This window comes from Pholcus phalangioides, unplaced genomic scaffold, assembly GCF_987345545.1.
Source record: "Pholcus phalangioides strain wild (caught in Gottingen) unplaced genomic scaffold, Ppha-v1.0 ptg000027l_1, whole genome shotgun sequence".
Classification (NCBI taxonomy): Eukaryota; Metazoa; Arthropoda; class Arachnida; order Araneae; family Pholcidae; genus Pholcus; species Pholcus phalangioides.
Window position 1 is genome coordinate 1,190,434 of NW_028301617.1, and position 16,509 is coordinate 1,206,942.

The following is a 16,509-nucleotide window of genomic DNA, read 5'->3' on the forward strand; positions in this document are numbered from 1 at the left end:
TTTATGAAAGAAGAATATTTCATTTATTCTAGAATAAATGGAAGAAATATTTCTATAATTTAATGAAGAAGTAATTCCAGAGCCAATCGATGAAAATTCAGATTTAATGAAAGAAATAATTCCAGAATTGATGAGAATTCAGAATTATTGAAAGATAATTTTTTCAAGTGTTCTCACACACCCAATCATAAAGGCGACACCCTCAGAGACCCTGTCGCAAACAGTCGGATGAATAAACAAATGTTTTTGTATATACAGTTTCATAGTATGATAATAATTTTATAACCTATGATATTTGTATGAGATCATATAATGGCATTTGTTCCCAATATGCATTGTACATAGTGATGTTTATTCGCTTCACCAATTATATAAAAAGGGAAATTTATATTATGTAAATAGCGTATATTATATAATTATTTTATGTTAATGTATGAGAGTAATTCAAATGTGAACGCCCAGCATTGTCAGGGGAGGCTCTGTTTGCTTATTCCCGTCGCAGTAGAGTCTCTCTCTGTGTGTGTGTGCGTGTGTGTGTGTTCTGTAAAAGCAAAAGCAAACAAAACTGCTCAACACTGTGGACTGAGGCTTTGTTTCTTCGTTTCCCGTCACACAGTGGAGGCGCTGTATATATTGTGTATTTAGACCATTCTCAAATCTCTCCCACTTCAACATGCCAACTTCTCCTTTTTACTTGCCCACAAGTCTTCTCCACACTTCTTTTGGAATCCCAGGCTGCGGTCTCCGGCCCTTATGTGTCACTTTATCTTTATCTGAAACCGACTATAGCTCAGGCCTACCACAATGAAGTGATTTTCTGCCCTTTACCCAATTTTGTGAGCTATAGCGGAAAAATGAGCCTCAACATCACAGCCTTTCCGAGAGCCAGACGTCCCTCCCAATCTCCCACAACGCTCCCGCCTCTCGCACCGACAACGCTGCGGCCGCCATAGTGCAACCCGATCCCCATATCCAAAAAAAAATACACATATATATATATATATATATATATATATATATATATATATATATATATTAACTTATCCATGCTTTAGATCAATGTCTCGCGACAGCAGTCCTCGGTGGAACATTGTCTTAACAGTAGCATGGCAAATATTCAAAATCAAAAATGTACAACAGAGAATTTGGAAAGCTTTAATTCTCACGCTGGTGGACCTTAGCGCCAGGCACCAGCGGGTATTCCTTGAGAGCCAAAGAAATTCTCACGCTGGTGGGCCTCCTAGTGCCAGGCACCAGCGGGTATCGCCCAGAAAGATATAGAAATTCTCACGCTGATGGGCCACCAAGCGCCAGGCAACAGCGGGTATCCTCCAGGAGTAACAAAAGAAGTTCTCACGCTAGTGGTCCTCCTATCGCCAGGCACCAGCGGGTCTCCTCTACAGAGATAGAAATTCTCACGCTGATGGGCTACCTAAGATAGGCACCAGCGGGAATCCTCCAGAAAAAACAAAGGAAGTTCTCACGCTGGTGGGCCTCCCAGCGCCAGGCACCAGCGGGTTTCCATTATTATATCAAATAAGATGAAAATTATTCCTTATGTGTCACTGGGTGCACGCGCAATTTTTCTCGCTAGTCATTGGGTGCAGCTGTTCACTTTAGTGAAATGGCTTGTACGTTGCATCGAGTTGATGGCTGTCTTCATGGGGAGAACAACGCGAGTGATTCGATGCTTGCGAACACGAGGCAAGGGAAGCCACCACTATAAATCTTTGCTAACTTTTCCGACACAATTCTGCTTCTTTTGAAGTAACGGGAGTAAGGTGCTTTGCACATCAGGGTTGTGAGCGGTTCTTTCTATCTATCTATGACTATTTCGCGGAACCCTTGATGATAATGAGAATGTTCCACGGAACTAAAACAAATTTTTGAATATTTTTCCGAAAAAACAAAAACAATCTGTCTCTACTGCCGTCTTGACAGCATAATCCATAGCCCCAGGGCAAAATAAAAAAAGGGTTTAGTCCCCACCCCTTAATCAAGAGAGTGCGCAGGAGTGACCTCTGGAGGGGGTACAAAGGCTTGTGTAGAGGAGGGGGAACAAAATTGTCTTCCGGAGACATTTTGAATTAACACCCTCTAAAAAGCATTAAACTTAACAGAAATTGTGTGCAATCGGACAGGGCGGCAAATGATAGAGAGCGCCGAAACAAGTTTGGAAATTACACATTTATCAATTACTGCGCAAAATATATGATGAATATATATATAAAATATAAAAATATATGATAAATTCATGAGCGAAATATTCTCAGAATTCATGAAAATTTCATTAATTCAGCGATCCCTGTTTGATTCGGGGGCCCTGTCGCCCCACTTGTTAGGAATGAAGACGGACTGATTCCACTAATTTCGAAAACGGAACATATTGTTAATCAGAAATATATTTAATAAACATTTTTCAAATTGGAAATAAACCCATGAGTCGATAAGTTGATCGTGTTGATTACGTTTTGGAAGATGAAATATTCCAAAAACATTCTACATTCTAGTGATAAAAAATAGTTGAACTTTAATAATGTAAATGTGTGCGTGTGAAAATAGTCCCCCCATACAATTCCTTTCCACTTGAGGAAGGGAATGAAAGAAAGTAGAGGTAAAGGGGGAAAAAAAAGAAGAAACACTTAAGAAGAGTCTTGATTGTGCGGAAATGTCCCCAAATTCCCCCATGTGCGGAAATGCAACATGCTGATCTGTCACCAAACCCCCTATCCCAAAAACTTCGTTCGGTATTTGTGGCCCAGTAATTTGTATAGTTAAAAGTCCTAGGGAGCAAGAGGAGAGAAGAGGTCGCAGTGCAGCATTTAAAAAGATCGCGGTAGGAGACGCTTTAATACAGAAATATCATATTTTACGCTGCCATCTAGTGAGCATTAGATGGAAACAATAGCAATTCAGCTCTAACAAAAGAATTATCATATATCATTAGACTCATACAATTTTCAGTCAGTTTAGTTTTTTTTTGTAAAAAAATTAAAATTGAAGTTGATTAAAAATCATGGTACAATGTCATAAACGTTTGACAGTTGAAAAAAGTAATAATAATTATATAATTTTAAATCTAGAAACTGGCAGAAATCGTTAATGGCGGTCACTTAGATAAGAGAGTTATGAATGATAGAAGTAAGTATCATTCATAAGTTATACTTTATTTTTCGTCAAATTTGTAAAAGTTATATTGAATGGTTTTGGTGGCAATGTTGGAGTTTTCATGAAGTGCAGTCAAACCTCGACACGTCACTCCGCTTACCGGGTCACTTTTTGGAAGTCCCAATTTTGCTCAGGCAGGAATTGGCACAGCCATGGCGTACTCCGTTTAACGAGTCACTCCGCTTATTTAGTCATATTTTTGCTCTCACAAGAGCAAAGCTGCATTAAGAGCGGCTTTGTACAAGAGTGGCTCGTTAACGAGGTTTGACTGTATATACACTGATCATTTTTTCTCTAAATTGGAAAATACATCGTAAAATATGCTGTAAACTTTATGCTGTAATTCTTGCAAAGTGGGTCACTTTAGTGAAATTGAATTGTTTAATGTTGTGGATATTGAAAATATGTATTTGCAATCGTCGAGATTTATTTTTGATAGTATGTGTAATCTGATCCCTGAAAACTGCTGAATAGATGAAATAAATAATTCCAGAATAGATGAAATAAATAATTCCAGTATAGACGGAATAAATAATTCTAGAATAGATGAAATAAATAATTCTAGAATAGATGAAATAAATAATTCCAGTATAGACGGAATAAATAATTCTAGAATAGATGAAATAAATAATTCTAGAATAGATGAAATAAATAATTCCAGTATAGACGGAATAAATAATTCTAGAAGAGATGAAATAAATAATTCCAGAATAGATGATATAAATAATTCCAGAATAGATGAAATAAATAATTCCAGAATAGACGGAATAAATAATTCTAGAATAGATGAAATAAATAATTCCAGAATAGACGGAATAAATAATTCTAGAATAGATGAAATAAATAATTCCAGAATAGATGGAATAAATAATTCTAGAATACATGAAATAAATAATTCCAGAATAGATGAAATAAATAATTCCAGAATAGATGAAATAAATAATTCCAGAATAGATGAAATAAATAATTCCAGAATAGATGATATATAAATGATCCCAGAATACATGAAATATAAATAATCCCAGAATAGATGGAATAAATAATTCTAGAATACATGAAATAAATAATTCCAGAATAGATGAAATAAATAATTCCAGAATGGATGAAATTAATAATTCCAGAATAGATGGAATAAATAATTTCAGAATAGATGAAATAAATAATTCCAGAATAGATGAAACATAAATAATCCCAGAATAGATGAAATATAAATAATCCTAGAATAGATGAAATAAATAATTCCAGAATAGATGGAATAAATAATTTCAGAATAGATGAAATATAAATAATCCCAGAATAGATGAAATATAAATAATCCCAGAATAGATGAAATAAATAATTTTAGAATAAATGAAAAAGAAATATTTCTATAATATTTAATTAAAGAAGTAATTCCAGAGCAAATCGATGAAAATTCAGATTTAATGGAAGAAATAATTGCAGAGATGAGAATTCAGAATTATTGGAAGATAATTTTTTTTAGTCAATTTAAGAAATTATGAAGTTAATCATTTTCGAATAAGTGAAAAAAACCATATTTTTGAAAGTAAAGAATTAGTATATCCTAACGCACACCCCCCCCCCCCCCCTATCATAAAGGCTACACACACAGCGACCCTGTCGTAAACGATCGAATGAATAAACAAAATTTTATTGTATATACACTTTCATAGTATGATAATAATTTTGTAACCTTTAATATTTGTATGAGCTCATATAATGACATTTGTTCCCATCACTATGTGCAAGCATTGTATTTGCGCTGTCCCTCTGATTTCCGTTGGCCGCAAAACAGAGAGCTGCCCTGCTTCGTGTCGCGAACGCTGCACGCGGCGCAATTTGCGCTTTGCCTTATTAAGCCGGGTTTTCCTAGGAGCGGGTTTCCTGTGCCGCGCGAAACGTGACTCGCCCAGCGCGATATGCCGTCCACTCACCGATAAGAAAAGCAGCATTGACTGTTTTCCTACGGAGCGCAATACGCCTCGCGACAGCGTTTTCCGTCGGGCGTTCTGGAAGAGTGAAATGCGTCTTGCGCCGCGCGTTTTTGCCGATGTTCTCTTCACTCTTGTGTCTTTCCCTTCCCTTCAAACCGGAGCATGGACAGAGTAGCTGATGCCAAGGCCATCTATATATATAAAATTGATTTTCTGTGTGTCTGTCTGTGTCTGTGTGTGTGTGTATGTTCTCTATACAAATCTATAATTTTAGATCGATCGTCACCAAATTTTGCATATATACCAAATGGGGACCCGATTTGAACGATAGGCTAATTTAAAATTTCGTCAGAGCAGGGCAAATGCCCCAAACGGGCAAAAAAACTGTCGGGCAACAATGATTTTTGGACCTCAACAATCACTTTCGGAACGTTTACTTTGGGTGCCGTGGTTCCCCAGCAATGCGTTTCAAACGTGCGCATGACTTTACAATGGTTTGTCACTTCTTCAACGCTGCCAGAATATGAATAATAGTTTATGCCTTTGTAATGGATTGCCACATTTTCAATACTCTCAGTAATGAGGCTTTTTGAATAGACGCCGCTACCATCAGCATCACTTTGAGGGTCAGGCAAAGGGAGATCCCCATAGAAATCAGTGTTAAAATTGCCGATATTACCGTAGAAATGTGGAAATTTTTAGTGGGGTATTCCGCTACCTCAATAATTTTAAAAACTGTATTGAATTCATGATTTTTGAAATATTGAGTTCGCTTAGAGATGAATACGAAGCCCAGGAGATTGAATATGAAGTAATTAGCCCCGGACCTACGTTTGAGTTGGATATTCACGCAATAACATTGATTTCAACTTTTTATTTACATCTTCTAAAGCATGAAAATGCGCCTGAATTGTCTTTTAATATTCAACTGCATAAATTAGTTTAGGATGTTCTTTAAAATTAATTATGGACCCATAAAACACATCGAAGAAATTCCACAGCTTTAATTAAGCATTTTTGAATAGGCAGAGATGGATATTTTGAAGTTCAAGGGGGGGGGGGGAAGGGAATCGAAATACTTAGCGCCCTTCAAAAAGCGAAAAATATTCATTTCTACGTTTCTTCAAATCTAAATTTGTTTCTTTCATGAGTCGCGCTGGAAGTCGACATATTGGTTAACTTTGACACGGTTTGCATAGCGGGAAATTTCAAGCCCTATGATTGGTGGATTGTCGTTCCCTGGGATCCGGGGATTATGAAAATTCATTTATTCCCGAGCGGCAGGAGGAGGGGGGAGAAAGAAAGTCACGGGGGGGGGGGAGAGACGCAGTTTAATATAGAAACATTGAAATGAAACATTGACATTAAACATGAAATATTAAATTTATTTTTTTTAATTTTAGCAAATTAATGAAAGAAACATCTTCAATTTCTGTTGGGGGGGTCGCCTTCACCGGACCCAGGAGCAGTGCCGTCTTAACGCATGGGCCCACCTGGGCACGGCTCGGGGCCCTCAAGAGAGGAGAAGAGGGGCCTCAGAAAAATGAGAGGTAGTTGAATTTTTCGAGAATTTGCCGGGTAGGGCCTCAGAAAAATCGCTTTGCCCGGGGGGGGGGGGCGCCCCGTGATGCTCTTAAGACGGCCATGCCCAGGGGTGTCTTAACAATGTCGTTGCCCTTTTAACCCTGACTTTATATATTCAGTGACCCACCCTTAGGGATGGGACACAGGTGCGGTCGCATCGGGTTCCGCAGTTTGAGGGCCTTTCCAAACAATCCATGCATGAGGGTCATTCCAAGTATTACGTCAGCATCGATGGGGGGGGGGGGGTTCGGATTCGCTAACTTTTGATGAGGAGGAGGAGGGGGGAGGGGGGTTTGAATGATACTTACGTCCATCAACCACCCTTTATAGAAATATTAAATATTCTTGATGACATCTTTACCCGGAATACCAAAAACGGGAAAAGACTTTTCCTAGTTTGTGGGCACCTGAAGTAATTAATATTCTCCCTTTTGATAAGTTCTCTAAACAGCCACTTTTTGATGGTCTCTAAATGTTCCACGGCCCAGGTCATATTCTCAGAGCTGCCCTTAGTCCCACGCTTTAATTGCTCCAGAAATGTGTCGCGGGTCGCTTAAGTGCTCTGGAACTGTGCCGCGCGTCTCTCAAATGATCCGTAAATATGCTGCGGGCAACTTGAGTGATGTAGAACTGCACTGCGGGCCGCTAAAGTGCTCTAAAACTGTACAACATGTTATTTAAGGGATTTCCAAGTACCACGTGTACCGCTCAAGTGATCTGTGAATGTGCCACACGGGTCGCTGAAATGATGCGAATGTGTGCCACGAGCCTACTTGAGTGATCTGAAAATGTGCTAGAACCGCTAAAATGCTCTGGAATTGTGCTACGTGTCACTTGAGCGATCCGTAAAAAAAAAAATGTGCCACCTAGTTAATTTTTGCAAAAATAGGTTTGGGGTGGCTGGTCACATCAGAGGACCACGAGTTAAGCATATATGGCTCCATAGGGTTACGCAGAATTTTCTCGGGGGGGGGGGTGGGGGGGGGGGAGTTCATATAAATTTTAGGGCTCCCAATCGAGGATCCGGGACCCGATTCGCAAATTTTAGCGGTGCCCAGACTGGATTTATCTCGGCCTTCCTCTGTTGCAAATTTTACAGTGTAAAACAAAACAAAAAAATGCGATTCATCCAAGGCCCCCAAAATCAAACCTATCAACTTTCACATGGGGGCCCCCGACCTGGAAGCTGCTTGGACATCCCCTCTGTGAGGGCCACAAAAAATTTTCATTCATTTGAACAACAAATAAAATCCAGTCCCCCTAACCAATTACCCGGGACCCAATACGCAGGCTTTTAAGGGGTTGCCAAACTGGATTTATTTCGGGTTACCGCTGTTGCAAATTTTACAGTGTTAAACAACAAAAATCATTGAGATTCATCCAAGGCCCCCGAAAGGAAACCTGTCAACTTTTCCATGGGGGAGGGGGGGGGGTGACCTGGACACTTCTCAGACATCCCCCCTGTGAGGGCCACGAAAAATTTTTATTTGTATTCATTTCACCAATCAATAAAATCCAGGTCCGCCCAATCAAGGAGCCGGGACCCAATTCACAGATTTTTTATGGGATCCCACAGACTGGATATATCTTGGGTTCCCGCTATTGCAAATTTTTCAAAGTTAAAGCAGCAATAAAATATTTAGATCCATCAAAGACCTTTGGAAATGAAACCTTTTACTTTCCCCATGAAGGTATATATACATACCTCTCTCGGTATGGCCCTCGCAAAGGCAGTACTGACAGGGGCCGGAACGATTCTTACAACTTTTTGATTTTTCATACTATAAATCAACCACAGAGGGGGCCCCGTGGAAAAGCTGGTTTGAGAGCCCGCCAACTATCCTAGGGGTCCTGCTGCAGGATGGTGGGTGTGCAAGCCTCATATTATAGAATACTAGGGGGGTAAGCTGCCCCCTTTGACGGCAAACCCCCCCCCCCTCTTTCTTCACAACATATCTTGTTTATTTCGTCCCACTTCATCAGCGTGCTACGGAAAGGGACACGTGAAAGCACCAGCTTACTGAAGAAGCGAATTTTACAATGTTAAATACAAAAATCAATGAGATTCATCCAGGAACACCCGAAATGGAACCTGTCAACATTTCCATGGGGCCCCGACCTGGAGGATTGTCGGACATCCCCTCTGTGAGGGACCACGAAAACTTTACATTTTTATCAATTTTACAACGAATAAAATCGAGGGCCCCCACATCCAGTAGCGGGGACTCAATACGCAGATTTTTAGGGTGGGGGCCCCAGAATGGATTTATCTCGGGCTTCCGCTGTTGCGAATTCTACAATGTTAAACAACAGAAAAGAATGAGATTCATCTAGGGCCCCGAAAATGAAATCTGTAAATATGAGGCCCCCGACTTTGAAGATTGTCGGTCATCCCCCGCTGCGAGTGCCATAAAAAATTTCATTTGCATTCATTTTACCAACGAATAAAATCCAGGCCCCCCATCCCTAGATTGGCTTTATTTCGGGCTACCGATGTTGCAAATTTTACAATGTTAAACTACAAAAATCAATAAAATTCATCCAGGGACACCCGAAATGAAACCTGTCAACATTTCCGTGGGGCCCCGACCTGGAGGCTTGTTGGACATTCCCACCTGTAAGGGACCACGAAAATTTTTCATTTTTATCAATTTTACAACAAATAAAATCCAAGGCCCCTCATCCAGTAGCAGGGACCCAATACGCAGGTTTTTAGTGGGGGACCCAGACTGGATTTATTCGGACTTCCGCTGTAGCAAATTCTGCAATGTTAAACAGCAGAAAAGAATGAGATTCATCCAGGGCCCCCCAAAATTAATCCTGTCAATTTCCACATAGGGCCCTCGACTTTGAAGCTTGTCCTACATCCCCCGCTGTGAGTGTCATGAAAAATTTTCATTTGTATTCATTTTACCAGGGAATAAAATCCAGGGGCCCCAAACAATTATCCGGGACACCAATTCGCATACTTTTAGTGGGGGGACCCAGACTGGATTTATCTCGGGCTTTCGCTGTTGCAAATTCTACAATGTTAAATAACAGAAAAGAATGAGATTCATCCAGGACCCCATAAATGAAACGGGCTCCTGACGAATATAAAGATTCGTTAGATGTCACTGCGAACAGTTAGTTGTCTGTAACAAATATAAGTAAACAAATCGACATTCTACCAATGCCTAAAACGTAGTAAAAGCCCAATACACCTCTCTCAGCTCATGTTAATGTCTTGGCATATAAATACTCGTTAGATGTCACTGCGAACAGTTAGTTGTCTGTAACAAATATAAGTAAACAAATCGACATTGTACCAATGCCTAAAACATAGTAAAAGCCCAATACACTTTTCACAGCTTATGATGATGTCATGGCATCTAAAGACCCACTAGATGCCACTGCGAACAGTTAGTTGTCTGTCACAAATATAAGTAAACAAATCCACATTCTACCAGAGCCTAAAACATAGTAAAAGCCCAATACACTTTTCACAGCTTATGATGATGTCATGGCATCTAAAGACTCACTAGATGCCACTGCGAACAGTTAGTTGTCTGTCACAAATATAAGTAAACAAATCCACATTCTACCAGAGCCTAAAACATAGTAAAAGCCCAATACACTTTTCACAGCTTATGATGATGTCATGGCATCTAAAGACTCACTAGATGCCACTGCGAACAGTTAGTTGTCTGTCACAAATATAAGTAAACAAATCCACATTCTACCAGAGCCTAAAACATAGTAAAAGTCCAATACACTTTTCACAGCTTATGATGATGTCATGGCATCTAAAGACTCACTAGATGCCACTGCGAACAGTTAGTTGTCTGTCACAAATATAAGTAAACAAATCCACATTCTACCAGAGCCTAAAACATAGTAAAAGCCCAATACACTTTTCACAGCTTATGATGATGTCATGGCATCTAAAGACCCACTAGATGCCACTGCGAACAGTTAGTTGTCTGTCACAAATATAAGTAAACAAATCCACATTCTACCAGAGCCTAAAACATAGTAAAAGCCCAATACACTTTTCACAGCTTATGATGATGTCATGGCATCTAAAGACTCACTAGATGCCACTGCGAACAGTTAGTTGTCTGTATAAGTAAATAAGCTAAAACTCTGGTAAATATTACTTTTTGGGCATTGGTCCAATGCCTAAAAAGTTGTTAAAGACGAATATTATTCTATCATGATATATATATCGAGGAAAATGAAGAACCATTTCAAATTGCAGTGAATTAAAAAAAAAACCATGACAAATAACTACTCTGTAATATAAAATCACAAACTCGAAAAGGGCCCGTTTCTATGCAACGGAAATTAGTGACGATTTTTTTTTATTACGGAAGTCCGTGGTGCACTGCAAATAATGGTGCATGTCTGATTGTGCAGTGCATCGCATGCTGTATTGGTTGCTGTGAAGCAACGTTATTGTGCATTGCGTACTATAGTGCTTTGCTTATTGCGATGCATCGGATAATGTGCCGTATTGCGAATAGAGGTATATCGGGTAGTATGTTGAATTGCTTAGTGTGGTACACTATAGTACTGATTACACACATCTGATTGTGCTGTAGTGCAATGAGTGCTGTATTTTTTATTGTAATGCAGTGCTTATGGTTATATTATCGCTCATTGCGTATTATGGTGCTTTGCTAATTACCATACATCGCGTATTGTGCTGTATATCGGTGCTGCATTGCTTATTTTGTGATTAGTATGTGTAGTGTATTGGTGCTTTTGTTTATCGTAAAGCAGCGCTTATTATTATGTATTGTGGTGCATTGCATATTATGGTACGTTGCCTATTGTGATGCATCGCGTTGTGTGGTGCACTAGTTATTATGCTGTATTGCCGATGATGGTGCATTGCGTTTTGTGCTGTTTCTCATTGTGGTTCACTGCATATAGCGGTAGTATTGTGCTTTATTGCCGATGATGGTGCTTTGTGTGTTGACATTCACCACGTATAGTGGTGCACTCCTTATTGTGATGCACTGCATATAGTGGTGCGTTACTTATTGTGTATCGCCTATCCTTACGTATAACGTATGTATTGCGGCGCATCGAGTATTATGATGTATTTATGAGGGCAGTGTCTTACTTATCGAAATCAGAGTGGGAAACTGGCAATTGAATATTTTGGTGCACTGTAAATATTAGTCAATTGCTCATTGTTATGCATCACGTGCCATATTGCTTATTCTAATGCAGTGCTTATAGTGTATTGGGGTTCATTGCGTATTGTGGTGCATTGCTTATTGTCCTGTATTGCCTATGGTGGAGATGTCTTTCTTATTGTTCTGTATTGCCGATGGTAACATTACGCACCGTGTTGTTTTGCTAATCGCAGTGGTGGTGTATTGCTTGATGTGGTGCACTGAATATATTGGTGCATTGCGGTGCTTTGAATATGGTGGCGCACTAATTATTGTGCTGCATTGCTTAATGTGGTGCCCTGAATATAGTGTTGTATTGCCGATGGTGGTGCATCAAGTGCTGTTTTGCTTAATGTGATGCCCTGAATATAGTGGTGCTTTACTTTTTGCGGTGCCCTGAATAGTTCGGATGCACTACTTATTGTGCCTGTGATGGTTGCTGCATTGCTTATTCTACTGAATCGCCGATGGTGGTGCATTGCGGTTTTATATGCCGTATTTCTTATTATAGTGCATTGCAAATAATGGTGGATTGCTGATTGTGGTGCATTGCGCATTGCAGCGCATCATGCGTTGTATTGCTTATTGTAATGCAGTGCTTTTGCTTTTTGCGTATATTATGGTGCTTCGCTTATTGCGATAAATCGCGTATTGCGGCGAATTATAATTTATGCGGTGCACTGTAAATAGTAGTGCACTGCTATTTTTGGTGCATCGCGTGCTGTATTGCTTATTTTAATGCATTGCTTATTATGGTGCATTGCTTATTGTGTGTCATGCATCACGTAGTGCGCATTGTGGTGCATCGCGTGCTGTATTTCTCATTGCAATGCAGTGCTTATTGCGTATTGGGCTGTATTGCTTATTATGGTTCACTGTGAATAGTTGTGCATCGCTGATTATAGTGCATCGCTTTCTTATCGTATTTCAGTGGTTATGACAATATAGTGGAGCTTATTGCGATATATAGTGCTGTATTGCGTATTGAGCTGTATTGCTTACTGTGGTGTGTTTTGCGCATTGAGCTGTATTGCTTATTGTGGTGTGTTTTGCGCATTGAGCTGTATTGCTTATTGTGGTGTGTTTTGCGTATTGTTATGCATTACGTGTGTGCATTACATTGTGCATCGCGTGCTTCATGCTTATTATAATGCAGTGCGTATTGCGTATTATAGTGCATTATATATTGTGGTGTATTGCGTTGTGGAGTGAATTGCGTATTGTGGTGTATTGCGTATTGTGCTGTATCTCGTATTGCGGTGCATTACGTATTGTTATGCATTACGTATTTTAGTACGTCGTGTGCCGTATTGTTTATTATAATGTCGTGCCTACTGCTTATTATGCTGTATTGCTTATTGTGGTGCACTGCAATAAGGTGAATTGCTTCTTGTGGTGCATTGCGTATTTTTATGCATCAATGCTTTGCGGTGCACTGCAATATGGTGCATTGCTATTGTTATGCATCACGTATTGTAGTGAATCGCGTGCTGTATTGCTTAATATAATGCAGTGATTATTTCTATTCTGCTGCATAGCTTATTGCAGTGCACTGCAAATAGTGGTACAATGCTGGTTTTAGTGCATCGCATGCTGTATTGCTTGCTTTCCGTAATGCAGTCCGTATTGCGTATTATGTTGTATTGCGTATTGTGGTGAATTGCTTATTGCGATGCTTCGCTGATTGCAGTGCATTGCTGATTTTGCTGGTTGCGTACTGTTATGCATTACGTACTGTAGTGCATACGCGCTGTACTGCTTATTGTAGTGCATACGTGCTGTACTGTTTATTGTAGTGAATACGTGCTGTACTGTTTATTGTAGTGCATACGTGCTGTACTGTTTATTGTAGTGAATACGTGCTGTACTGTTTATTGTAGTGCATACGTGCTGTACTTCTTATTGTAATGCAGTATTGTGGTGCATTGCTTAATGCTTTATTGTGCTTTGTTTAATGCAATACATCGTATTGCGTATTATATTGTATTGCTTATTGTAGTGCATTGCAAATAGTGGTGCATTACTGATCGTAATGCATCGCATGCTGTAATTTCTAATAGCAACGCAGTGCTTGCACCACAATACGCAATAGAGCCAATAGAGCTTAACCACTCAATAAATTTCTTGAGAACTTGACTTTTGGATTTCATCGGCTTAACTCAGCATACCTTGAGTAGTCAACAAAGGTGACATACAAAGGTGGCATGAGGTATACCTTGACCCTCCTTTAGGTGGAGGCATGATAGGTCCTGTGACATCACTATGAATGAGCTGAAGTGGCCTTGATGCACGTTTGGTCCCTTCTTTAGGGAAAAGGAATTTTTCTCGTCTTTCCAAATACTCCCATCTTCCATTGCTTCTGCACAACTATTGACAGTGTCATTCTCTTTCATGAGCATTTCTTCACTGCATTCAAATGAGAATGTCCCAAGCGTCGGTGGATAAGCTTCTCGCGCCTTGAGATATGCACTTTATAAGTACTCGTTTCTTCAACCTTATAAAGTCTCTCACTTTATATGCAGTACGGATTACGTTGTTTTTTTTCGTTAGGGTCTTTGACGATGGTCTTGCCTCCTTGAAATGAAACAGTCATTCCCATCTCCTCGATTCTTTCCACTGAAAGGAAGTTACCGTCGAGTTCTGGTACGTACAGAACGTCGGCTAGATAGAATGTTTCTCTACCACAGGATTCAACAGGCTTCAAAATAACATCACCTTTTCCAACCACTTCCAGTTTCTCGAAATTAGCTATTTCCACTTCGGACTTTACAGCAGTCAAGTTGAGAAACTTATATTTTTGTGAACACATGTGCTCCGTTGCACCACTGTCCAGATACCAATCGCAGCTAGGCTTCTTGTTACTAGCGTTGGCAGTCAGGGCTCGATTCACGTTCTCCGAAACCATCTTGGACCGATGGGACATGTTCTTCAACGGGCGGTTTCTGGCTATGTGTCCCCCCAAACACCACACGAAAAATATCGAATTCTTCTCTCATTGTTTCTGGAGTATCTCCCTGATTGTACGTGAGTTTTTCCTATATCGTCAGTTTTAAGAGCTCTATCGTCCACAGCTACGCGATGCGTTTGCGTATAGTCACGCAGTAACTTCTCTTCCACAATCACGCGCTTTTACGCGATTTTACCATTTTTGTGGACAGTTCGTTCTGATAAAAATTTTGCATTAAATGCGGGGAATAATTCCAAATTTGAAATTATACTTACTCTTCACAGGATCAGCGATATCCTATCAATAAGATATTCTATATTAAAATTCTTTATAATTAATTCTACAATTCTTTATATAAAACTTTTCCACTTTAGCCTATTTCTCGCAAATATGAAAATTCTAGTGTTTCGGTGTAACTGCTTTTTTTTTCTTCGATTGAATTCCTCACGGCATTGAGAATATGTTACGAAACACGCTTTTCAACAGTGAGATCTGTTGTACCTGAGAATTTGTCTCGGCTACATCATCAAACCCAACGCATTTCGTCGTCAAAGGATTCAAGTATGTTATATACAAGGTGCAAGGCGTATGGCGAACCGTTGATCCTAGAGGTATACTTCCAATTACAAAACGTATCAAAATAGCGTGTATTTAGTACTCTTATTCATGTTGCAAGGGGGTTGTATAGTTTATTCTGATGAAAAATATTAAATTTTTATACAGTCACCGTGCGCCCCAAAACCCAATTAGCAAGATGTTTCCCTGTCTCTCCTCATGTCAACAAAGAAGAAGAAAAAAATCCATGTTTCTGAGTGCAACATTCACTGAAGAAATTTGGGGGAAAAAACAGCTTTAAATGTTGGTAAAACGTTTTCTTTTCCCATTTGTTACAGCATTATAAATTATGTTAGTAAATTATCAGTTATGTTGCTGGATTCAGAATTATGCTGCGAATGCTACATTCAATTACTAAATGCTGCATTCTATTGATAAATGGTAAATTCGATTGCTAAATGCTGCATTCTATTGCTAAATGGTAAATTCGATTGCTAAATGCTGCATTCGATTGCTAAATGCTGCATTCGATTGCTAAATGCTGCATTCGATTGCTAAATGCTGCATTCGATTGCTAAATGCTGCATTCTATTGCTAAATGCTGCATTCTATTGCTAAATTCGATTGCTAAATGGCAAATTCGATTGCTAAATGCTATTGCTAAATTCTGAACTCTATTGCTACATTCTATTGATAAATTCTGAACTCTATTGCAACATTCTATTGATAAATTCTGAACTCTATTGCTACATTCTATTGATAAATTCTGAACTCTATTGCTACATTCTATTGCTAAATTCTGAACTCTATTGCTAAATTCTGAACTCTAATGCGAAATTCTGAACTCTAATGCGAAATTCTGAACTCTAATGCGAAATTCTGAACTCTATTGCTAAATTCTGAACTCTATTGCTAAATTCTGAACTCTATTGCTACATTCTATTGATAAATTCTGAATTTCATTGCTAAATTATAAACTCTATTGCCAAATTTTAAATTCTATTGCTAGATTCTAAGTTATGTTGTTAATTTCGGATTAACGCTGCTAAATGCAAAATTCTATTACTAAATGCTGAATTCGACTGCTAAATGCTACATTCGATTTGATCACTCATTCCTCACATTAACGGTCCTGGGTTATAGGTCGTTATGCCCC